This window comes from Pituophis catenifer, unplaced genomic scaffold (genome assembly GCF_029215685.1).
Source record: "Pituophis catenifer annectens isolate HBS135680 unplaced genomic scaffold, rPitCat1.0.hap2 SCAF_2, whole genome shotgun sequence".
NCBI lineage: Eukaryota > Metazoa > Chordata > Lepidosauria > Squamata > Colubridae > Pituophis > Pituophis catenifer.
The window spans coordinates 5,189,047-5,215,378 of record NW_027256882.1 but is presented as its reverse complement, the minus strand read 5'-3'; the positions used below and the strand labels follow the sequence as shown (position 1 = coordinate 5,215,378).

The 26,332-nt window shown below is 49.5% G+C and overlaps 2 pseudogenes; both read right to left on the bottom strand.

The window, feature by feature from the left end:
• Positions 1–13,103, bottom strand: part of LOC139311665 (zinc finger protein 721-like) — a 34,054-nt pseudogene extending 20,951 nt beyond the window's left edge.
• An 8,862-nt stretch (positions 13,104–21,965) lies between these two features.
• LOC139311633 (zinc finger protein 429-like) lies at positions 21,966–25,075 on the bottom strand (annotated as a pseudogene).
• Positions 25,076–26,332: the final 1,257 nt, after the last annotated feature.

The window sequence follows — 26,332 nt, the reverse complement described above, 5'->3', positions numbered from 1 at the left end:
TTTAAGCAATAGCCTTCATACTTTTGTATATACCTGCTTAGTAGGGCTTTCGCCCACCCCTCCAAGTGGTGTTCTTGTTTATACAAAGTCAGCTTATCGCCCCCACAATCCGGGTCCTCGTTTTACCTACCTCGGAAGGATGGAGGATGAGTCAACCTTGAGCCTGGTGAGAATTGAACTCGCAGTAATTGCAGGCAGCTGGCAGCTAAGTGCTACTTTAACAGCACTTTAGTCTGCTGCACCACCAAGGCTCCTTAGCTTCCACCCATTGCTTCTTGTCCAACCCTCAGGTGCTTTGTAGAATAGATTGACTTCCTCTTCTTTGGGGCAGCCCCTGAGATATTGGAACACTGCTATCATGTCACCCCAGTCCTTCTTTCCATTAAACTAGACATACCCAGTTCCTGCAACTGTTCTTTGTTTTAGCCTCCAGTCCCCTAATCCTCTTCATTGCTCTTCTCTGCACTTTTTCTAAAGTCTCGACATCTTTTTTACATCGTGGCGACCAAAACTGAATGCAATATTTGGCCAAATAAAGCTTCTCTTGATCTCGAAGTCTGAGTCCTTTGATTTTCTGCAATACCCCCACAGATAAGTTCAAATATTTGATATTTGATAAATAAATAAATGGAAATGGAAAAATAGAGATAAGAAATGGCAGAGAAAGCATCTAAGCAAAGAGACATTGACTCTTTCCTTCCTTGGAGTACGAGAAGATCCTTTCCTTCTCCCTCCCAGGAGATGATATCTGATTAGTGGTTTTTTAATAAAAAAATTAACTATAATCTGTCTTCTTTAACTCTCTGATTGGGGACTAGAGAACTCTTACCCAGAGAGGCCACGTTCCTATGGTTTTCAAGCATGACTTCCGAATGCAGCGCTTTCTGGTCAGGATCCAGCTGAGACCATTCCTCCTCAGAGAAAGACACAGCCACCTCCTCGAAGGACACGAGACTCTCCTGAACACGGAAAAAAGAACAGAACAGGAGGATTCGCAAGATCTGTTCATCTTCATCAATGATTTAGACAAGAGGATAGAAGGGGAACTCATCAAATTTACAGACAAGACCAAATTGGGGTTGGAGAGGCTGGTGGACGGCTCAGGCATTGGGTCGCTATGAATGCCCCCCCCTTTTTTTTTTCTGGCCCTGTTATCGGCCATCGGTCAATGTGGACTTTCTTACCCTGGAGCTTGGGACCTGGCTCTGTTTTTTGTCCTGTTTCCTGGCTGTATGGAAGACAAGACAGTTACGGGAGGATTGATGGAGCCGGTTCCATACTACGTTCGCCGCTGATGGGATGCTCATCTTTCCAGGACCAGTAGGGCCAAACCACTGTGAGAGGGTGGTTCTGGACTTTTCCAACTTGCCTTGATTAAGATGGCTAACCACCGTGAGAGGGTGGTTTGAATATCTCCCTCAGTTGGACAGAACATGAGGACTCCTGCCCATTACCGTGAGAGGGTAGTTGTGATTCTTCCGGTTAATTTAGTCTTGCTTCCTGGACGTTTGAGACCATCATTATAGACCCGTAGGCCATGTCTAGGCCACACCTGTATTACCATTCCAGTGTTTGAATGTACTCCAGGGCTAAGCTTCTTGCGCTGTGAGACTCCCCCCTCTCACAGGCTTGGCCCTCTATGTTATCGAGGGCCCACCTTAATGATGGGTCTTGGGACCCCGAGAGGTGGCATGTCGCAAAAAGGGGTTTGAGGGGTTTTTTAAGGACATTTTTAAATAGACTTTTAAGGGGTTCTAGAGGGTGGGAAGGTTATGTGGGTTTGGGGGAAAACCCACGGGGAATGGGGACTGACCCGGCAGTTAATGGTGCCACGGGGGGTATGGACTCTGGGGGAAAGAGGGCTGTTAAAATGCCCTCTGCTGAGGGCTTTTCTATTAATACGCTGAGTGGGAGGGGCAGGTATGGCGGGAGCAGGGGGCCATATCGTGTGGTGGGGGCACGCACTCGCTACGTTTGAGCGATTGCATGCCCCGGTCCCCTTAGCTCTTCCCGTTTCCCAGGCTGCTCAGAGTCTCAGGGCCCGAATCTCCGGCTGTTGTTGTGTAATGCCAGGTCCGTAGTAAATAAGGCCCCCCTCATTTGTGACCTTATTCTGGAGGGGGGAGCGGACCTGGCAGGTATTACGGAGACCTGGTTGGGCCATGAGGGGGGGGTTTCCCTCGTGGATATGTGCCCACCAGGCTTCCAAGCATTCCATCAGCCGAGAGCTCAGGGCAGGGGCAGGGGGGGTGGCGGTTATTATAAAGGAAAGTCTTGATCCGAGGGAGACCACTGTACCTCAGATAGCCGGATGTGAGTCCCTTTTTGTGAAGTGGGGTCGTGGGGTCCAGATGGGTCTGTTGATCACGTACCTGGCTCCCTGCCACGTGGCAACGACCCTGCCCAAACTCCTCAACGTCATAGCCGAGGTGGCGGCTGATACCCCTAGACTTGTGGTCATGGGGGATTTCAATCTGCCATCTATCGGTGAAACGTCAGAGGTAGCTCGGGAGTTCATGGCTTCCATGACGGCCATGGACCTGACCCAAGTAATTCATGGCTCTACTCACATAGGTGGACACACTCTGGATTTAGTTTTTGTCTCTGGTCAGTGGTTCAGTGGCCTTGATACTGGGGATATAGGCATTGAACCCTTGCCATAGTCAGACCACTCGCTCCTTCGACTTGACTTTCTGACTGCCACACCCCATCGCAGGGAGGCGGAGCCGACCAGGTGGTTTCGCCCCAGGCGCCTGATGGATCCTGATAGGTTCCAGATGGAGCTTGGGCCATTTCCTGAGACTCTGGCTCATGACTCGGCTGAAGACATGGGGGCCACCTGGGATAATGTGGCTGCCGGGGCTTTGGATCGAGTCGTGCCTTTGCGGCCTCTGACCCAGCGCCGAACTCACTTAGCTCCTTGGTTCTCCAAGGAGCTGAGGGAGATGAAGCGCCGGAAAAGACGCCTAGAGAGCGGTTGGAGGGCCAGCCGATCCGAATCTGACTTGACACTGGTAAGGTCTCATATCAAGACCTACCTAGTGGCGATAAAAGTGGCGAAATCTAGCTATTTTGCCGCTCTTATCGCGTCATCAGATAACCGCCCAGCCGCCCTGTTTAGGGTGATCTGCTCCCTTCTCCATCTGGGAGTGCGGGATGACCCCTTGCAGGGCCGAGCTGAGGATTTTGTACAGTATCTGGATGATAAAATTACTCAGATTCGGGAAGACTTGGCCGCTGACTGGGTTAGCTCAGACAAGATGACTGAGGCAGGCCTTGAGAGTGTTATCTGGGAGGAGTTCTATCCTGTGGCTCCCAAGGTCGTGGACAGGATCTTGGGATGGCTGAAAGCGACCACATGTTTATTGGACCCGTGTCCCTCCTGGTTGATGCTGGCTTCCCGGGAGGTTACACGAGGCTGGCTCCAGGGGATTATTAACACTTCTTTGAGTGGGGGTGTCTTGCCGGCTGCCTTAAAAGAGGCGGTTGTGAGGCCCCTCCTCAAGAAGCCCTCCCTGGACCCGGCTGTTTTGGCTAACTATCGTCCAGTTTCCAACCTTCGCTTTATTGCGAAGGTTGTTGAGAGTTTGGTGGCGTGACAGCTTCCCCAGTACATGGATGAAGCTGTCTATTTAGATCCACTCCAGTCCAGTTTCAGACCTGGGCACAGCACGGAAACGGCATTGGTCACGTTGGTGGATGATCTCTGGAGGGCTCGGGGTAGGGGTTATTCCTCTATCCTGGTCCTGTTAGATCTCTCAGCGCCTTTTGATACCATCAACCATGGTATCATGTTGCGCCGGCTGGAGGGATTGGGAGTGGGGGGCACCGTTTTGCGGTGGTTCTCCTCCTATCTCTCCAACCGGTCGCAATCTGTGTTGACAGGGTCCAGCAGTCGACCTCGAGGCGCCTTGTTTGTGGGGTGCCACAAGGGTCGGTCCTCTCGCCCCTTCTGTTCAACATTTATGTGAAGCCGCTGGGTGAGATCATCCGTGGTTTTGGAGTGGAGTTCCATCAGTACGCTGATGATACTCAGCTGTACATCTCCACCCCAGACCATCCCAACGATCCTTGGAAGTGATGTCCCAGTGCCTGGAGGCCGTGAGGGTCTGGATGAGGAGAAACAGGCTTCGACTCAACCCTTCCAAGACCGAGTGGCTGTGGCTGCCGGCATCCCGGTATAGCCAGCTGGCGCCATCGCTGGTTATTGGGTGTGAATCATTGGCCCCCACAGAACGGGCTCGCAACTTGGGCGTCCTCCTGGATGCACAGCTGTCTTTAGAAGAGCATATGACAGCCGTGGCCAGGGGGGCTTTCTATCAGGTTCACCTGATACCCAGTTGCGCCCTTTTCTGGATCGGGACTCCCTACGCACAGTCACTCAAGCACTCGTCACTTCTCGTCTGGACTATTGTAACACTCTCTACATAGGGCTCCCCTTGGGGTGCACCCGGAGGCTCCAACTGGTGCAGAATGCGGCCGCGCGGGGGATTATGGGAGTAACGGGGCGCTCCCATGTGACTCCTCTCCTGCGCGAGCTGCATTGGCTTCCAGTGGACTTCCGGGTGCGCTTCAAAGTGTTGGTGATCACCTTTAAAGCGCTCCATGGCTTAGGGCCGGGGTACTTACGGGACCGTCTTCTGCCACCAATTGCCTCCCACCAGCCAGTTCGCTCCCACAGAGAGGGCCTCCTCAGGGTGCCGTCGGCCAGACAATGTCGGCTCGCGACCCCCAGGTCTTCTCTGTGGTGGCACCTACCCTCTGGAACAATCTACCCCCAGAGATACGAGTGATCCCAGACCTCCGGACTTTTCGTCGGGCCCTTAAAACCTATCTTTTTCAGTTAGCCAGGCTGTCCTGATTTTATGATGGGTTTTTAAAATTTGAAATTGGTTTTAAATTGTAATGTTCTCAATTATGGGCCAAATTATTTAATTATTTTAAATCTATTTTAACTTTTGTATATAAAGTGTTTTACTTGGCTGTTCACCGCCCTGAGTCCGAAAGGAGAAGGGCGGTATAGAAATTTGATAAAATAAAATAAATAAATAAATAAATTGACAGGAATAGCAACACTCAAGATACAGAAGGATCAACAGATTGGGCCCCATCTAAAAAGATGGAATCAACAGTGAGAAATGTAAGGTTCTACATTTAGGAAAGAGAAGCCAAATGGACTGGCACAGAAGAGGTGATACCTGGCTGAAGAGTAGTAAGGGCAACAGGGGTCTTGGAGTCCTAGTGGACATCCACTTAAACATGAGTCAGCAGTAGGCTACAGTTGCCAAAAAGAAAGAAAAAAACCCAACAGAATCATAGGCTGCATTAAGAGGGACAGAATCAAGATGACATGAAGTGTTAGTACCACTTTAAAAGGCCTTGGGAAGACCCCACTTGGAATATTGCATCCAGGTTTGGTTGCCAGATGTAAAAAAGGATCTTGAGACTCTAGAAAGAGTGCAGAGAAGAGCAACAAAAATTATTAGTAGACTGGAGGCTAAGACCTATAAAGGAATTGGGTGAGTCTGGTTTGATGAAAAGAAGGACTAGATGGGGTGACATGATAGAAGTGTTCCAAGAAGCAGTGGATGGAAACGATTCAAGGAGAGAACCAACCTACAAGTAAAGAGGAATTTCCTGACATTGAGAACAATCAGTGGAATGACTTGTTTCTAGAAATTGTGGGTGCTCCAACACTGGAGGTGTCTATGAAGACATTGGGCAGCCATTTATCTGAAATTTTATAGGGCTTTCTGTCTAAGCAGGGGGTTGGACTAGAAGACCTCTAAGTTCCCTATTAACTCTGTTATTCTGTTCCATTGTTCCCAAAATCCCAAAGTAAAGATGTGCACCAAGTTAAATGGCTGTGCATCACACAAGTCCAGTGGGGGGATTCTGCCGGTTCTAGGCGGTTCGGCTGAACTGTTTGTTAAATTGCTGGCTAGTAATTTTTTTTTTTTTTAATTTGATTTATATGCCGCCCTTCTCTGGAAACTCAGGGCGGCTTACAATGCGCTAAGCAATAGCCTTCATCCTTTTGTATGTTTATACAAAGTCAACCTATTGCCCCCACAACTGGGTCCTCAATTTACCTACCTTAGAAAGGATGGAAGGCTGAGTCAACCTTGAGCCTTGGTGAGATTTGAACTTACAGTAATTGCAGACAGTTGGTGTTAATAACAGGGTGCTTTAGACCACTGTACTACCAAGGCTCTTTAACAAACGGTTCGGTGTTTTTTTGCAATTTATTGCAATTTAACAAACGTTTCGGTGTTTTTTTGCAATTTATTGGCCTCGCAGCACACCGAACCTTTTGTTAAATTGCTAGCTTGCCCGCCCCTCCTCCCACCTGCGTCGCGTCAGCCTATCCTAGCCCAGGGCTGGGCAATTGTGGCTCTTTTACAACCTGTGGACTTCAACTCCCGCCTAGCCCATTCTGGGGAATTGTGGAGAATTCTGGGAGTTGAAATCCACAAGTCTTAAAGCTGCCAAGGTGGGAGACATCTGCTGTTACACTGTAGAATCCTTTCAAGCATGAAGATGGTCAAGTATCCTCCTTGAGAGACAACAGTTGAACATCAGGAGGGATGTTAGAGGGCAGGGCTACATTTGGAAATTTTTGCAGGTGGTGCAATACGATCTGGTGTCTGCAATGGAGAGCAAAATGTGGCTTCTTCTCTCTGCTGTAAGTGCGGCGTCAGGATTCCACCTTGGTATATTTGCGGCACAAGGCAGCCCTCATCTCCTGCCGCTTGGGACTCGGAGCAGTAAACAGTGTCTTGTTCGGGGAGCAGCTGGATTTTGCTCTCCATTGCTCTCTCGGCCCCATGCAAGCTCTTGTCTCTCGAGGAGCGCTCCCTGAAGTGGTGCAGGAAACTTTGGTTGGGCTTCTCGAGAGATGAGAACTTGCAGGGGGCCGAGAGAGCAATGGAGAGCAAAATCCGGCTGCTCCCCGAACCAGACGCTGTTTACCGCTCCGAGTCGGCAGGAAATGAGGGCTGCCTTGCACTGCAAATATACCAAGACGGAATCCTGATGCTGCACTTACAACAGAGAGAAGAAGCCAGATTTTGCTCTTCATTGCAGACACTAGATCAGCCCCCTGCAAGTGAATGAGAGAGAGTGGGGGAGAGTGGAGGAGCGAGAGAGAGGGAGAGAGAAAGAGGGGGGAGAGAGAAAGAGTGGGAGAGGGAGAAGGGGGAGAAAGAGAATGGGAGAAAGGGGGAGGGAAAGAGAAAGAGGGGAGAGAGAAAGAGAGAGAAAGAGTGGGGGAGAGAGAGAAGGGGGAGAGAAAGAGAGAATGAGAGAGAGAGTGGGAGAGGGAGAGAGAAAGAGGGGGAGAGAAAAAGAGAATGAGAGAGAGAGAGTGGGGGAGAGAGAAAGAGGGGAGAGAGAATGAGAGAATGAGAGAGACAGTGGGGGAGAGAGGGAGAGAGAAAGGGGGGAGAGAAAGAGAATGAGAGAAAGAGGGGGAGAGAGAGAAAGAGGGAGGAGAGAGAAAGAGAGAGAAAGAGTGGGGGAGAGAGAGAAAGGGGGGAGAGAAAGAGAAAATGATTGAGGGGGGGAGAGAGAAAGAGGGGGGAGAGTGCCTGAAGGACCCTATCCCGTCACTGGGAGTCCAGGTGCTTCAGCAAGCGGCGCACTGGATTCGTATTAGTGGTCTGCGAAATTTAAAAGTATGAACTTGGTGGTCCCTGAGGTCCAAAAGGTTGGGGACCCCTGCTCTCGAGGATTTAAGTAGCTTAACTGTGCTTGCTTGCCAATACCAGAATTACAGAGTTGGAAGGGATCTTTGGAGGTCTTCTAGTCCAGGGATCTCCAACGTTGGCAACTTTCTCTGCCTGGGCCTGATGCTTCCTGAGAAGCAGGGGGTCTCTCCGAATGGGACCCCCTCCCCAAAAGGCTGGCCACAAAGCCCTAGCTCAGAGGTCTTCAAACTTGGCAGCTTTAAGACTTGTGGACTTCAATTCCCAGAATTCTCTAGCCACCTTTCTGGGAGTTGAAGTCTGCCAGGCTTAAAGTTGCCAAGGTTGGAGATCTCTGGACTAGAAGATAAATGATGGCATAAATGATGACCGGTCAAAAGTGCGAGGACCTGTCAGAAATCACTTTTTTCAGCCCTCTGGGTAGTCCCTATGTGCATATGGACTACTCAGAGGGCTGAAAGTTATTTTTGACTGGTCCTCGCACTCTTGACCAGTCCTTGAACTTACGACCGTTCTCACATTTTACGATTTGCGCCCTATCTTGTCACCATGGGGAAGAGAAGTAGTGGTAAAATGACTGACACGGTTGTTAAGAATGCTGCAACGGGCATAAATGTGAGGATGGTCATAAGTGCGAGGACCGGTCAAAAGTGTAAGGACCAGTCCTTGAACTTACGACTGTCCTCACATTTTACGATTTGCACCCTATCTTGTCACCGTGGTGAAGAGAAGTAGTGGTGAAATGACTGACACGGTTGTTAAGAATGGCGCAACGGGCATAAATGTGAGTATGGTCATAAGTGCGAGGACCAGTCAAAAGTGTGAGGATCAATCAGAAATGACTTTTTTCAGCCCTCTGAGTAGTCCCTATGCACATAGCCACGCCCACCCGGTCACATGACCAGATAGCCGCGTCTACCCAGTCACATGAGCAGATAGCCACACCACCCAGTCACATGACCACCAAGCCACACCCCCAACTAAGCCACACCCATAGAACCGGTTGTTAAAAAAATTGAACCCCACCACTGCACAAGTCCTAATATTAGGTGAGAACGTGAACAAATCTGAAAATTACTTCCACTGAAGAAATATTTGGGGAAGTTTTATCAAGTTCACTGATTCTGTAAAACCTTCAGTGCCTTTCAGTAAAGTAATCTGAACAGTGAGGCCACTGTTCCTCAGATAGTGAGTCCCTCTTTGTGAAGTGGGGTCAGGGGGTGCAGATGGGTTTGCTGACTACGTACCTGGCTCCCTGCCACGTAGCAGCTGCCCTGCCTGAGCTGCTCGACGTAATAGCCGGGGTGGCGGTGGATACCCCCAGGCTTATGGTCATGGGGGATTTCAACCTGCCATCCGTCAGTGAAACGTCGGAAGCAGCTCGGGAGTTCATGGCTTACATGACGGCCATGGACCTGACCCAGTTAGTTCATGACCCCACCCACACTGGGGGACACACGCTGGACTTGATTTTTGTCTCTGGTCAGTGGTTGAATGATCTTACAATAGGGGACCTAGTCATTAAGTCCTTGTCATGGACAGATCATTCGCTCCTTCAGCTGGACTTTCGGACTGCTGCCCCTCGCCGCAGGGAGACGGAACTGACCAGGTGGTCCCGTCCCAGGTGCCTGATGGACCCCGAGAGGTTCCTGACGGAGCTTGGGCCATTCCCAGAGGCTCTGACTCACAGCTCGGCTGAGGAACGGGCAGCCGCCTGGGACAGGGTGGCCGCCGGAGCCTTGGACCGCGGCGCGCCTTTGCGGCCTCTGACTCGGTGCCGTTGTCAATTGGCTCCTTGGTTCCCTGAGGAGCTGAGAGAGATGAAGCGCCGGAAAAGACGCCTAGAGAGCGATTGGAGGTCTAGCCTCACCGAATCTGACCGAACACTGGTGAGGTCTTATATCAAGACCTACCTAATGGCAATAAGAGTGGCGAAATCTAACTATTTTTCCACTCTTATTGCATCTGCAGAGAACCGCCCAGCCACCCTCTTCAAGGTGACCCGCTCTCTACTACAGGTGGGAGCGAGGGAGGATCCCTTGCAGGGTAGAGCTGAGGATTTTGGACAATACCTGCATGATAAAATTGCTCAGATTCGGGGCGGCCTGGACTCTGATTGGATAGCCTTGGACCGGATGACGGAGGTGAGTCTTGAGAGTGTTATCTGGGAGGCATTTGACCATGTGACTCCTGAGGACGTGGACAGGATTTTGGGGAGGCTTAACGCTACATGTTTACTGGACCCGTGTCCCTCCTGGTTGGTGCTGGCCTCCCGGGAGGTTATACGAGGCTGGTTTCAGGAGATTACCAATGCTTCGTTGAGTGAGGGTGTCTTCCCATCCGCCCTGAAAGAGGCGGTGATGAGGCCCCTCCTCAAGAAGCCTTCCCTTAGCTAATTATCATCCTGTCTCCAACCTCCGCTTCGCGGCGAAGGTTGTTGAGAGTGTGGTGGCAAGACAACTTCCTCGATTCCTGGATGAAGCTGTCTATCTAGATCTGTGCCAGTCGGGCTTCAGGATGGGTTACAGCACGGAAATGGCATTGATCGCATTGATTGATGATCTCTGGAGGGCTCGGGACAGGGGTTGCTCCTCTGTCCTGGTCCTCCTAGATCTCTCAGCGGCTTTTGATACCATCGATCGTGGTATCATGCTGTGTCGGCTAGAGGGGGTCGGAGTGGGGGGCACCATGCTACAGTGGTTCTCCTCCTTCCTCTCTGACCGCAGAGGTCGACCTCGAGGTTCCTCACGTGGGGTGCCGCAAGGGTCAGTCCTCTCGCCCCTCCTGTTTAACATTTATGTGAAGCTGCTGGGTGAGATCATCCGTGGCTTTGGGGTGAAGTGTCAACTGTATGCTGATGACACACAGTTGTACATTTCAACCTCAGGCCTCCCCAATGATGCCCTTGACGTGATGTCCCGTTTCCTGGAGGCCGTGCGGATCTGGATGGGGAGGAAAAGGCTCAGACTCAACCCCTCCAAGACTGAGTGGCTGTGGCTTCCGACGGCCCGATATAGTCAGTTAACACCGTCGCTGGCTATTGGGGATGAGATCTTACCCCCCTCAGAGAGGGCTCGCAACTTGGGCATCCTCCTGGATTCACGGCTGTCTTTGGATGATCATATGACGGCTGTGGCCAGGGGGGCTTTTTATCAGATTCGCCTGATCTCCCAGTTACGTCCATTTCTGGATTAGGACGCCGTGCGCACAGTCACTCATGCCCTCGTCACTTCCCGTCTGGACTATTGTAATGCCCTCTACATGGGGCTCCCCTTGAGGAGCACCCAGAGGCTCCAACTGGTCCAGAATGCAGCCGCGCGAGTAATAATGAGGGCGACTCGTCGTTCCCATGTAACACCCCTCTTGTGCGAGCTGCACTGGCTCCCGGTGGTCTTCCAGGTACATTTCAAGGTGTTGGTTACCACCTTTAAAGCGCTCCATGGCTTAGGACTTGGTTATCTACAGGACCGCATTCTGCCACCGATTGCCTCCCACCGACCAGTACGCTCCCACAGAGAGGGCCTCCTCAGGGTGCCGTCGGCCAAACAATGTAGGCTGGTGACCCCCAGGGGGAGAGTCTTCTCTGCAGAACTTTCAGTGCCTTTCAGTAAAGTAATCCCATTTCTGGATCAACTGATCCATCGCTCTATCTATCACTGATTGATCTAGTAGTCTGAGCCATTGGCTGAAAGGAAGAAAACAAAAAAGAGAAAATTCCCTGGGAAATTCATTTCTCAGCCTTTGCAAAGCGGGAATGTTTGATCTCCTAATCGAGGCTCAAATCAGAGGATTGGAAATTATTTTGTATTCCTGGATTACATGCTCAACACGGCCACTCCCTTTGGATTTTAATAGTCGGTTTTATTTTTTAATACAGTTTGCTTATTTTTGAACTACTGGTTATAAATAAGGTTTTTTAAAAATGGTAATGTGGCAATGTGAGTATTTAGTTATTTTTCATTAGCCTTGCAGAATTCCGAGTCAAAGAATTCTCCCCCAAAAAGGGTCTCTAGCAGTTACTGTCACTGCGATACGTTTACTCTTGAAGGACTTTTTAAAAATTGCTTCTTATAAACTCAAAGTTGGAGGAGTACGGAGCAGAAAGAGGAAGCTATGCTGGCTGACAGGAATTTGAAAATGCTATTCTGCTCTGCATGTGGAAGAACACAAAAATAATCCAGGCCAAACAAGGGGGGGAAATAGAAGGAGGGAGCCCTCTGCACACCCACTTCACTTCCTGAAGGAAAAATAGAAATCTAATCACTTTTCCCTTTCTTACTTGATTTGGAGATTCAATCGCTGTTTGATCCCCGTCATAAAAACCAGAAAGCTTCATTCTTTGTTTCTCTGTAAGGAATAAATAATTTCAAAATGCATCATTAACAAAATAGGAGATATTCTATAGAAGAGAAGAGAGAACGAAGTTAAGACAGATGGGAAATTGGAGGATCTTCCATTACCTCCTGAGATGTCCTGACTTGGATCTTCCCAAGGGATCCTCCTGAAAAACAGCTCCTGAGGGGGATTTGATGGGTTCTTCTTTCCCTCAGGATCTCTGATCTCCACAGTGCAACACTTTAAATAGTAGGAAGGAAAAAAGAAGCAGAATTAATGTACATCACGCGACGTAAAGTGGATTCCTATATTCAGAATGCCACCTCAAAGCCCCCAATATCCATCCGTGAGGTTGAATGAGAAACAATGGAACAATGTCCTACAAGAATAGGTGGGACATTGCCACATATTATGAATGTTACAGAAGTTTGGGAAGGAAGGGTGAAGTATTCAAACACATTCTCTATTCTCTTTTGAACTCTTACCTGCAAGTGGACCTGCTCCTTCTGCTCCTCCGCCTGGCTCAGGAGGAAGCCTTCCGCCAGGGCCACTGCCTGGGAACTGGTCTCTGCTCCACACTCCCTCACCCAGCCCTCCATCTCTGGGGGCAGAATGAAGAGGAGCTGCTCCAGAACCACCAGGTCCAACATCTGGGCTTTGGTGTTCTTCTCTGGTCTCAGCCATCGCCTGGAAAAGCCATGGAGTCGGCTGCAAAGTCCTCGGGGACCCTCAGCCTCCAAGTATTGGATGAAATTGCAGGGATGAACTTGTGAAGGGAGGATGGTTTCCTCCTCCAGGATCTCCTGCCCGGTTCTTGTCCAGAGCTTCCCCCACTTCCCGGGCTGAGCAGCTGAAGGGCCTTTTCCGCTTCCCTCCTTTGCAAAAGGTTGTGTCTCCATCCTTTCTCTGTCCTGCAGAGCAACTGCAAATGGCTCCAAGGACTCTGGTGGGTCTCCAGATGCCTTTTCCTTCACGGGTCCATTTCTGGGGCTGCAGGACTGATCCCTGCAAGGGATTCCGCTCTTTTTCTTCTTCCCCCAAGAGGAAAGTTTGCCTTGCAAAGACCACAAATGGCTTCCAGCTTCCGTATCTGAGAAGGGAAGAAAAAGAAATGCTAGACTCACCCGGAGCCTCTCCGTAAGTCCTAGAGAGGCAAGGCTCCAGTAGACCAATGGGGAAGTGCCTGGAGTCACCTTCCCTTGGCAGAGGGCGCCCCCTGGTGGATTTGGTGCAAAGTGCCAGGATCGTAGAAAGGGCAGGAAAGAGGAGTGAATGGGAGGGGAAAGGGAGAGGGCGGGGAGGATGGGCTAGGGAGTAGGAGGAAAGGCCCCTCCCAATGGCTTCCTGTCAGACAAAGGCTTCGATGCCTGTGCTTCTTTTCCCCCTTTTATATGAACCCAAATGCATGGAAGGAAGTTTTCCTTTTTCTTCTGTTGCGTTTCTAGAGCTGTTGATTGTTTCTTATATACATATAATGGAACTCCACCTCTACCTCTTTCATTCGGCCTGCTTCTTATTTATGGAATGGAATGGAAGGGAAGGGAAGGGAAGGGAAGGGAAGGGAAGGGAAGGGAAGGGAAGGGAAGGGAAAAAATAAATATTCTTTCTGGCAGCCGCTGAGATATCAGAAGGTGCCATCATGTCTGCCCTCCTCCTTCTTTTCATCAGACTAGAAAATACCCAGTTCCAGGAACCAAGTTTTTTAAATATGTTTTTGCCTCCATCTTTGTTGCTCTTCTCTGCACTCTTTCTAGAGTCTCAAGATCTTATTTATTATACAAAACACAAAGAAAAATAGAAATAGGAAATTAAGGAAAGGAGAAAAAGAGGGGGAAAGAAAGTTTGAGGTACAAGAAAAGAAGGAAAAAAAGACGTTGACTTCTTTTTAGCACAGTGCAAGGAAAAAAAACAATTATTACAACCTGACAATTCCATCTAATGGACAAAAGCAAAGTCGTTTTAGGTCTGTTTCCTTTGAACACTTTAAATGTGAAGATATTCAATTTAATGGCTGAAGAAGGTTAAATGCACAATGGTCTCAAAGACCCTGTTGTGGCTGAGGGGATCTGCGCTCTGATTGGTTGCTGTGAGTGGAAAGGGGGCGTTTCCCTTTTTCCCCCCTTTTCCTTCTGGGTGCCATTTGAGATTTACCTCAGGATGTTCCTGACTGTCTTCTCTGCTGCGAATCTTAAATTCATTTATATAATAATAATAATAATAATTTTATTTCTATACCGCCCTTCTCCCGAAGGACTCAGGGCGGTGTATAGCCTATTTAAAAACACATAATTTAAAATACCCCAGTTTAAAATCGTTATGTTGATAGCCCGGCCCTCGGAACAACAGGGTCTTCAGAGCGCAGCGAAACACCCGGAGGTCGGAGATCTTACGTATTTCCGGGGGCAGTTCATTCCACAGGGCTGGGGCTCCCACAGAGAAGGCCCTCCCCCGGGTGTCGCCAGCCGACATAACTTGGCCGATGGCACCCTGAGGAGACCCTCTCTGTGGGAGCGGACTGGTCGGTGGGAGGCTATATGGATATAAAAGTAACCGTTTGTGTCCGTATCTCCCTCTTCCATTGGACAGCAGCTGCGTATTTCCTCCACATTAAACCTCTTCAGTTGCACCTTCCAGTCGAGGGTTTTGATTTTATCTCCTGATTCTGACAACGAGGAGGCTGGTGTGGTGCAGTTCACCCTGTGCAGCTGGCACTCGAGTCAAACAATGAGGAGGCTGGAGAAGATGTGATAATAATAATAATAATAATAATAATAATTTTATTTCTATACCGCCCTTCTCCCGAAGGACTCAGGGCGGTGTACAGCCTATTTAAAAACACAAACAAAACAATGATATAAAATTTAAAATAATTAAATAAATGGCTCAAATTTAAAACCCCAATAAATTTAAATACCCCAATTTAAAACTATTGTATTGATAGTCCGGCCTGGCGGAACAACAGGGTCTTCAATGCGCAGCGAAACACCCGGAGGTCAGATATCTTACGAATTTCCGGGGGCAGTTCATTCCACAGGGCTGGGGCTCCCACAGAGAAGGCCCTCCCCCTGGGCGTCGCCAGCCGACATAACTTGGCTGACGGCACCCTGAGGAGACCCTCTCTGTGGGAACGAACTGGTCGGTGGGAGGCTATTGGTGGCAGAAGACGGTCTCGGAGGTACCCGGGTCCTATGCCATGGAGCGCTTTAAAGGTGGTAACCAACACCTTGAATCGCACCCGGAAGACCACCGGGAGCCAGTGCAGCTCGCGCAGGAGGGGTGTCACATGGGCATAACGGGTTGCGCCCATAACCACCCGCGCGGCCGCATTCTGGACCAGTTGGAGCTTCCGAGTGCTCTTCAAGGGGAGCCCCATGTAGAGAGCATTACAATAGTCCAACCGGGAAGTAACAAGGGCATGAGTGACCGTGCGCAGGGCGTCCCGATCCAGAAAGGGCTGCAACTGGCGAATCAGGCGAACCTGATAAAAGGCCCCCCTGGCCACGGCCGTCATATGCTCTTCTAAAGACAGCCGTGCATCCAGGAGGACACCCAGATTGCGAGCCCTCTCCGTGGGGGGCAAAGATTCACCCCCAATAGTCAGCGATGGCACCTGCTGACTATATCGGGGCGCCGGGAGCCACAGCCACTCGGTCTTGGAGGGGTTGAGTCTGAGCCTGTTCCTCCCCATCCAGGCCCGCACGGCCTCCAGGCAGCGGGACATCACATCAAGGGCATCGTTGGGGTGGTCTGGGGTGGAGATGTACAGCTGGGTATCGTCAGCGTACAGATGACACTTCACTCCAAAACCACGGATGATCTCACCCAGCGGCTTCACATAAATGTTGAACAGGAGGGGCGAGAGGACCGACCCTTGCGGCACTCCCCATGCGAGACGCCTCGAGGTCGACCTCTGCCCCCCTGCCAACACGAACTGCGAGCGGTCGGAGAGGAAGGAGGAGAACCACCGCAAAACGGTGCCCCCTATTCCTAACCCCCTCAACCGCTGCAGAATGATACCATGGTCGATGGTATCAAAAGCCGCTGAGAGATCTAATAGGACTAGGACAGAGGAGCAACCCCTGTCCCGAGCCCTCCAGAGATCATCCACCAACGCGACCAATGCCGTTTCTGTGCTGTACCCCTGCCTGAAGCCCGACTGGTACGGGTCTAGATAGATAGCTTCATCCAGGTGCCGGGGAAGTTGTCGTGCCACCACGCTCTCAACAACCTTCGCCACAAAACGAAGGTTGGAGACTGGACGATAGTTGGCTAATTCAGCCGGGTCCAGGGAAGGCTTCTTGAGGAGGGGCCTCACTACCGCCTCTTTCAAGGCAGCAGGAAAGGCACCCTCACCCAAAGAAGCACCTATAATCCCCTGGAGCCAGCCTCGTGTAACCTCCCGGGAGGCCAGTACCAACCAGGAGGGACACGGGTCCAATAAACACGTGGCGGCACTAATCTTACCCAGAACCCTGTCCACATCCTCGGGAGTCACAGGATCAAACTCCTCCCAGATAACATTCTCAAGGCCTGCCCCGGTCTCCTCCCGTGGACTCATCCAATCGGAGTCCAAGCCATCCCGAATCCGAGCGACTTTATCGTGCAGGAATTGCACAAAATCCTCAGCACGACCCTGCAAGGGATCTTCCCGCACTCCCCCCCGAAGAAGGGAGTGGGTCACCCTAAACAGGGCGGCTGGGCGGTTCTCTGCAGATGCGATAAGAGCGGAAAAATGGTTAGATTTTGCCGCTTTTATCGCCACTAGGTAGGTCTTGATATAGGACCTCACCTGTGTCCGGTCGGAATCGGATTGACTAGTCCTCCAAATGCTCTCTAGGCGTCTTTTCCGACGCTTCATCTCTCTCAGCTCCTCAGAGAACCAAGGAGCTAATTGAGATCGGCATCGGGTCAGAGGCCGCAAAGGCACGACGCGATCCAAAGCTCCGGCGGCCGCCCTTTCCCAGGCGGCCACCAGCTCTTCAGTCGAGTCGTGTGTTAGAGTCTCAGGAAACGGCCCAAGCTCCGTCAGGAACCTTTCGGGATCCATCAGGCGCCTGGGACGGAACCATCTGGTCGGTTCCGTCTCCCTGCGGTGGGGGGAGGCGGTAGGAAAGTCTAGTTAAAGGAGTGAATGATCTGTCCATGACAAGGGTTTAATATCTAGTTCCCCTCTACCAAGATCATTCAACCACTGACCAGAGATAAAAATCAGGTCCAGAGTGTGTCCCCCTATGTGAGTGGGGCCTTGAACTAACTGGGTCAGGTCCAAGGCCGTCATGGAAGCCATGAACTCCCGAGCCACCTCTGACGCCTCACCTGCGGATGGGAGGTTGAAATCCCCCATGACAATAAGTCTGGGGGTATCGACCGCCACCCCGGCAATGACGTCGAGTAGCTCGGGCAGGGTCGCTGCCACGTGGCAGGGAGCCAGGTACGTAGTCAGCAAACCCATCTGCACCGCACGGCCCCACTTCACACAAAGGGACTCACATCCGGCTATCTGAGGAACAGTGGTCTCCCTCGGACAAAGACTCTCCCTAATGATCACCGCCACTCCCCCACCCCTCCCCTGGGCCCTTGGCTGATGAAATGCACGGAAACCTGGCGGGCACATCTCTACGAGGGGGACCCCCCCCTCTTGGCCCAACCAGGTCTCCGTAATACCTGCCAGGTCTGCACCCCCCTCCGAAATAAGATCACAGATGAGGGGGGCCTTATTAACCACCGACCTGGCATTACATAACATCAGCCGCAGACCCTGGGCCTGAGGCTCTACACAACCCAGGACACGAGTCACGCATTGGGGGCCGGAGTGCGCAATCGCTCGGAGACAGCGCGTGCGCACCCCCGACACTTGATATGACCCCCTGCGCCCGTCGTACCTGCCCCTCCCACTCATGATTTCAATTACACAGCCCTTTCTATCGTCCCCCTGCCCCCCAGTTAAATTTCCTGTCACGACCCCTCTGCTGCAGCTAATCAACCCCTCATCCCGCACAGTCGCTATCTGGACCCCCCCAGGTCCACTTTTACAACTCCCACCCATCCTCCCGGGTCCCCTTAAAATTTTCCTTAAAAATTTAGCTAAAAAACCCCTCAGCCCCCTCTTTGCTGCATGCCATCTCTCGGGGTCCCAAAGCCCGTCATCAAGATAGGCCCTCGATAACGTGGAGGGCCAGGCCTGTGAGAGGGGGGAGTCTCGCAGCGCAAGAAGGTCGGTTTTTTGGAGCATCAACCGAGCCAAAGATGGGAAAAGAAAAGCCAGTCCGGGAATCTATCATAGTCCAAGGGATAACTGAGCATAAAGGTCACAAAATATCCATTTATAGGGCTGGACTCCACTGTCCTCTCACGACAGGGAGAGGGTCCAATGTTCTTTTTCTCCAACAGAGGTTAATGGCCAACCATCCTCTCACGATGGCCGGTCCCGTTACAAAGTTGACGGGAGCAGTGTTCTATCCTCTCCGTTGGGATGTGGAAAATCCCTCAGCTCTCTCAAATGGTGCACAGTCTCTCCAACCAGCGAGGGTATGAGTGGAGCATAATAAAGGTCCAAAGTGTCCAAAGTGTAGATGTTAATAACGATGGTAATAATAAAGATATTAATAAGATGATAATAGACCCACGGGCACAAGATCTTCCTTAAGGTGAGAGTAGGAGTAGCGAGACAGGAAAGCCCAATCCAGGGGTGGTTGGCCATTAAGGTCAACACCCACCCTTACCTGGGGGGAAAGGGGGGGGGGAGGAGAGGCCACCCGAGGCGACCAAGCAACCAAACCATGGTCAGCCTCCTGTCTCTCCAGCCCAATTTCCACAACCCCCCAGTCACAGCTTAGTTCTAAAAACACCCCATCACAGTAATCACAGTCATCACAGTAATCACAGATGGTAGTCTTAGGGGTGAGGCTGTTAGCTTCTCCTCCATCAACCTGCTGCCAGGCTGTTTCTCTGGCCGGCCGGTCCATGTCAGCCACTGCCACCGCCGCCGTCGCCGCCGTCGTCGCCAGCTCGCAACCAAGCACCCCAAGCTCCCAAGGCGCACCGGGGGCCCCGAAAACGCCGGAAAAGGGCGCCCCAGGGATCCAGAGGGCTATAGGGAGCGAGGGGGGGGCACTTCCAAGCCGCCGCCGCACGAACGCCGCCCGCCGCCGGATGCCTTGGCCTCCGCTTCCCTCCGACACCGGAAACAGCTGCCGCGGCCAGGCCCATCGCCCCATCTCTCGCGGTGTCGTCTAGCCCTGCCCAGACGTTCCAGAGGGCGAAAAAGCCCTCAACAGGCAGGGCGGATGCTCCCCTCACTGGGACTGGAGCCGGAGATGGACAGGAAGGCTCCTGAAGACCCTGGCGACCGGCAACTCTCCCATCCCCGAAACGGAGCTCACTTGGTCGCCGCCATCTTGGAGCATGCGCAGAAGATTGCCTCTGATGCCAGAGGCAGGGATTCAGCCAGGGCCTTCAGAACCTGGCGGGGACCTCGGCTGTAGAAAAGCCGGCAAAAAGCCGCTAGCCAGCGGACCAGCTAGCAGCCTGATCGCAAAAGCGATCCTCACAATTACAATAATAAATCCCTTCGAAAGCTCACGCTTAGATGATCACAGAATGAAAGGTGAAGCCGCTCATTCAAACACATCTCTCTGCGCTGAAGACTGAGCCGAACTGGGGAAGCACCAGGCGAGGAAGGAGGGACTACATGTGCAAATTATGATCACGTGCTCAGTCTCCAGGCAGAACAGAGCAACACCCATCCTATCCTGGATTCTCTCGAAGCAGCTCCAGGGAGAATAACATGTTTTTATTCCCTTTCAACCCCCTCCCCCAAGGCAGGCCCACACTGCAGGGGTGTAGTTGATAGGCAGGGACAGACAGAGGGAAAATAGACCCATTTCATGGAGGAAAAGGCTGGAGAGGACCAGGGATTCCTCCCCATTTCATCTGCAGGGGATTCTGGAATTCTCCCTAAATGACTTAATTAGAAGATTAATCAAGAAGGGAGGGCCCACTTCCCCTGCTCCCACTCTGCAGAAGTTTCATACGAACAGAGAAGATGGGGCTAGGATGGGGGTGGCAGCAAAGGAGGGAGCCTGGGGGTCGCTGGGCTGGAAATTGAGTCAAATGTCAAAATGAAAAGAGGTGTCAAGAAGAACTGGCCACAAAGTTGGGGTGCTCCCTTCCCGAGGGAGGAATGGGAAGGAATGTCCCCCTCCTTCCCTTCCCATTTGCAATTTCCCAAAACGTGGAAAAATTCTGGGCAAGATTTTAGTGTTTGTGTATGCTTTTCTTTTTCATTGCAATACTTTTTCAGGTCTCTGTAAGGAAAAGCTGCCCCAAATCTCCAAAATTTCCTTGTGCGGCCACCTGTTCTTCAGCCACTGGACCTCAATGGGTAAAAGCCCATCGTGGTGCACAAGGAGGATGGTGTTGGGGGAAGCGGGTTCCATTGTGGTGGAGGAGATGGTGACGGTGGGCTTGGCTGGAGGGAAGGGAGAGAAGGAGGCACAGGAGAGCCACAGGAGGACCCAGAACGGAACACCAAGTTGGTTACTTCAGATGCCACATGGGACTGACTGACCATGTCCAGAGCCCTGACAACCCTGATTCCAGGATGCACCAAGGCTTTGGCAGAGCCATGCCAAGATCCTTGCTGAGGGGGGGATTTGGGGGAATGCAAAGGGAGACCCCCCAGACCAGGCTCTGCCTTCAGCTGGCAAGCCTCCTTCCAGGTGGGGAGGGGTCCGAGTCCCAGATGGCAACTTGGCCGGGATGGGATGGCAGGCAGGGGTGGGTTCTACTTACCTTTACTACCGGTTTGCAACGGGGCTGCATGCACTCGCTTCGCTCGCGCGCTCTTTTGCACAGGCGCAGAAGCATTTTGGTGATGTCGGGGTCAGTGGGCGGAGCCTCCCGTCGGTTTTACTACCGGGTCTATAGAACTGGTGCAAATCGGGGCCAACCCACCACTGGCGGCAAGAAGTGTGGAAGGGATTGGGGGGGGGGGAACCTTGGGGAAAGGGAAGGTGGGGGCAGATTGAGGCTGAATCAGTAAGATCCAGGGATCACCACACATCCTTTGACTGGATCACTCTTCATCTCCTCCTTCACCAAATCCTCTAACTGGCACAATTCTTAGTTGGATTAATGGGAGGATCTGGGTGAGCCCCAGTGGTGGGTTGCTCCTGGTTCGCACCGGTTCGCAAGAACCGGTAGTAAAAATTTGTGGTAGTTTGGAGAACCGGTAATAACATTGGCTGGCCACACCCCCGAACCAGTCCCCAGCCCGGTTACCGCTCGCTTACCCCGCCCACCTCATCAGAAGCTTTTTTTTTTACTTTTAAAAGCATTTTTTCTACAACCTCTTCGGCCAAAAAATGCTCAGCTGGGATCGTCAGAGGCTTTTAAAAGCATTTTTCTGCAACCTCTTAAGGTTTAAAAGTTTTTTTTAAATGGCCACGCCCATCCAGTTACATTAACCTACCACCAAGCCACGCCCACAAAATAAGCGACACCCACAGAACTGGTAGTAAAAATTTTTAGTACCCACCCCTGGTGAGCGAGAAGGTCCTTTAAAGGTTCACTCCAGCTCAGAGTACTTTGCTAAGTGTTTCTCACTGTTGAGGGATTGTTTTTAATAACTGTTAATTCTATAATGCTGAAGACCGCTCAATTTCTTATTTCTAATTTGAAGCAGAGCTCTAATCTGGTTGCCACCCAGACAAAGAACAACATTTCAGGTGTGGGATGTTCTTGTTTTTTTCATCATAATCCCATTTGCATCTGGGAACATTAAAGATCTTTGTGGAATAGCTAAAAAAAAGGCAGCGGCTTTGCAAAGTGAAAATCGTGAGTGAGCAAGAAATGCAAATTCTGGATGAGAAGAAATATTTCAGCAAGAAAATGGATGGAGCATTTTAAATAAGTGGAAATTGAACAGTTTCAAATTGGCATTTTATTGAAAACATTTTGAACTCGTATAGATTACTTTTAATAGTTGATTCAGCCTTTCATACTTCTAAGGTCGCTAAAATGAGGACCCAGATTGCTGGGAACTTTTCTGACTTTGTAAATTACTCAGAGATAAAGTGGTAAAGCATTGTGGAGTAGCATATAAATCTAAGTGGAATCGCTATTGCTATATAGTTTCTCCCCAGCGTGGATCCTTTTATGAGAAGTAAGATGACTTTTCTGAGCAAAACTCTTTCCACACTCCATGCATTTATACGGCTTCTCCCCAGTGTGGATCCTCTTATGGGAAATAAGACTACTTCTATGAGCAAAGGTCTTTCAACATTCCATGCATTTAAATGGTTTCTCTCCTGACTGCAGCTTTTTGTGCCTTCTAAATCCACTGCCGTGAGTAAACGTCTTTCCACACTCCGTACATTTATACGGTTTCTCCCCTGTGTGGATTCTTTTATGGGAAATAAGACTACTTCTATTAGCAAAGGTCTTTCCACATTCCATGCATTTAAATGGTTTCTCTCCTGAGTGGAGCTTTTTGTGGTTTCTAAGTCCATTTTTCAGAACAAAACTCTTCCCACACTCCATGCATTTATACGGCTTCTCCCCTGTGTGGATCCTCTTATGGGAAATAAGATGACCACTTTGAGCAAAGGTCTTTCCACATTCCGTGCATTTGTATGGCTTCTCCCCTGTGTGGAACCTTTTATGGGAAATAAGATTACTTCTATAAGTAAAGGTCTTTCTACATTCCGTGCATTTATATGGCTTCTCCCCTGTGTGGATACTTTTATGGGAAATAAGACTACTTCTATAAGCAAAGGTCTTTCTACATTCCGTGCATTTATACGGCTTCTCCCCTGAGTGGAGCATTTTGTGTCTTGTAAGTCCAGTTCTCCGAGCAAAACTCTTTCCACACTCCATGCATTTATATGGCTTCTCCCCTGTGTGGATCATCTTATGGGAAATAAGATTATGTTTTTGAGCAAAGGTCTTTCCACATTCCATGCATTTAAATGGTTTCTCTCCTGTGTGTACCTTTTTGTGTCTTGTAAGTCCATTTCTCTGAGCAAAACTCTTTCCACACTCCTCGCATTTATACGGCTTCTCCCCTGTGTGGATCATCTTATGGGAAATAAAATGACTTCTTCGAGCAAAGGTCTTTCCACACTCCGTGTATTTATACGGCTTCTCCCCTGTGTGGATCCTTTTATGGATAGTAAGTTGCCTGCTTGTCCTAAAACATTTTCCACATTCCAAACATTTATAAGGCTTCTCTTTTGTGTCAATCGCTTTTGGAGAAGTAAGGAAGTTATTTCCAAGGGAAAGAATGAATGTCCCATTGTAATTTTGTCCGTTGTGTCTTCTTATAGCATCTTCTCCTTTGTTTTGGGTTAAATCCTGTTCATTTACTTGTACTTTAGCTTTGATTAGCTTCACACTTTTCCCAACATATTTTTTCCTTATTTTCTCTTGTTGGGCAAGAAAGTCTTGCATCGGAGCATCAGTGGAAGATGAGCTTTCCTGATTCCAATTCTTTGACTGATTTTTCTCATGGCTTCCTAATTCCATTCGAATTCCAAACTTCTCCGTTCCATCTTTAGCATTGATCACTTGGAACAGTTCACAGGACTCTTGATTCTCCTGCCCATTATTACCTTCGAAGCAAAAGGGAAATGAAAATCATAACAAGGTTAGAGAAAAAGATCAAAGCGTAGAAAGTCAAGTGAATTTCCTTCTGAATTTCTCCAAAATTACATTAGGTTGTATGTTTGCACGCTTCCAGGGGTGTGATATAGACATGATGATTTCTATATTCATAAGTCATGAAAGCTTTGAAGATGTCTAGAAAACTTCTCTTTCTTTACAATTATCTCTATATATGCAAACCTCACTCAGTTTAGAGTTAAGGAATAGAATAGAATAACAGAGTTGGAAGGGACCTTGGAGGTCTTCCAGTCCAACCCCCTGCTTAGGCAGGAAACCCTACACCACTTCAGACAAATGGTTATCCAACATCTTCTTAAAAACTTCCAGTGTTGGAGCATTCACAACTTCTGGAGGCAGGTTGTTCCACTGATGAATTGTTCTCACTGTCAGGAAATTTCTCCTTAGTTCTAAATTGCTTCTCTCCTTGATTATTTATTTAAATATTTATTTATTGGTTTGATTTATATGCCACCCTTCTCCAGAGACTCAGGGCGGCTTACAATGCTTTTTAAGCAATAGCCTTCATACTTTTGTATATACCTGCTTAGTAGGGCTTTCGCCCCCCCCCCTCCAAGTGGTGTTCTTGTTTATACAAAGTCAGCTTATCGCCCCCACAATCCGGGTCCTCGTTTTACCTACCTCGGAAGGATGGAGGATGAGTCAACCTTGAGCCTGGTGAGAATTGAACTCGCAGTAATTGCAGGCAGCTGGCAGCTAAGTGCTACTTTAACAGCACTTTAGTCTGCTGCACCACCAAGGCTCCTTAGCTTCCACCCATTGCTTCTTGTCCAATCCTCAGGTGCTTTGGAGAATAGATTGACTCCCTCTTCTTTGGGGCAGCCCCTGAGATATTGGAACACTGCTATCATGTCACCCCAGTCCTTCTTTTCATTAAACTAGACATACCCAGTTCCTGCAACTGTTCTTTGTTTTAGCCTCCAGTCCCCTAATCCTCTTCATTGCTCTTCTCTGCACTTTTTCTAAAGTCTCGACATCTTTTTTACATCGTGGCGACCAAAACTGAATGCAATATTTGGCCAAATAAAGCTTCTCTTGATCTCGAAGTCTGAGTCCTTTGATTTTCTGCAATACCCCCACAGATAAGTTCAAATATTTGATATTTGATAAATAAATAAATGGAAATGGAAAAATAGAGATAAGAAATGGCACAGAAAACATCTAAGCAGAGACATTGACTCTTTCCTTCCTTGGAGCACGAGAAGATCCTTTCCTTCTCCCTCCCAGGAGACGATATCTGATTAGTGGTTTTTTAATAAAAAAACTAACTATAATCTGTCTTCTTGAACTCTCTGATTGGGGACTAGAGAACTCTTACCCAGAGAGGCCACGTTCCTATGGTTTTCAAGCATGACTTCCGAATGCAGGGCTTTCTGGTCAGGATCCAGCAGAGACAATTCCTCCTCAGAGAAAGACACAGCCACCTCCTCAAAGGACACAAGACTCCCCTGATCACGGAAAAAAGAACAGAACAGGAGGATTCACAAGATCTGTTCATCTTCATGAATGATTTAGACAAGGGGATAGAAGGGGAACTCATCAAATTTGCAGACAAGACCAAATTGACAGGAATAGCAACACTCAAGATACAGAAGGATCAACATATTTGGGCCCCATCAAACAAAATGAAATCAACAGTGAGAAATGTAAGGTTCTACATTTAGGAAAGAGAAGCCAAATGGACTGGCACAGAAGAGGTGATACCTGGCTGAAGAGTAGTAAGGGCAACAGGGGTCTTGGAGTCCTAGTGGACATCCACTTAAACATGAGTCAGCAGTAGGCTACAGTTGCCAAAAAGAAAGAAAAAAAACCAACAGAATCATAGGCTGCATTAAGAGGGACAGAATCAAGATGACATGAAGTGTTAGTACCACTTTAAAAGGCCTTGGGAAGACCCCACTTGGAATATTGCATCCAGGTTTGGTTGCCAGATGTAAAAAAGGATCTTGAGACTCTAGAAACAGTGCGGAGAAGAGCAACAAAAATTATTAGTGGACTGGATGCTAAAACATATAAAGAACGGTTGCTGGAATTGGGTATGTCTAGTTTCATGAAAAGAAGGACTAGATGGGGTGACATGATAGAAGTGTTCCAAGAAGCAATGGATGGAAACGATTCAAGGAGAGAACCAACCTACAAGTAAAGAGGAATTTCCTGACATTGAGAACAATTAATCAGTGGAATGACTTGCCTCCAGAAATTGTGGGTGCTCCAACACTGGAGGTGTTTATGAAGAAATTGGACAGCCATTTATCTGAAATTTTATAGGGCTTTCTGTCTAAGCAGGGGGTTGGACTAGAAGACCTCCAAGTTCCCTATAAACTCTGTTATTGTGTTCCATTGTTCCCAAATTCCCAAAGTAAAGATGTGCACCAAGTTAAATGGCTGTGCATCACACAAGTCCAGTGGTGTGATTCTGCCGGTTCTAGGCGGTTCGGCTGAACTGTTTGTTAAATTGCTGGCCAGTAATTTTTTTTTTTAATTTGATTTATATGCCGCCCTTCTCTGGAAACTCAGGGCGGCTTACAATGCGCTAAGCAATAGCCTTCATCCTTTTCTATATTTATACAAAGTCAGCCTATTGCCCCCACAACTGGGTCCTCAATTTA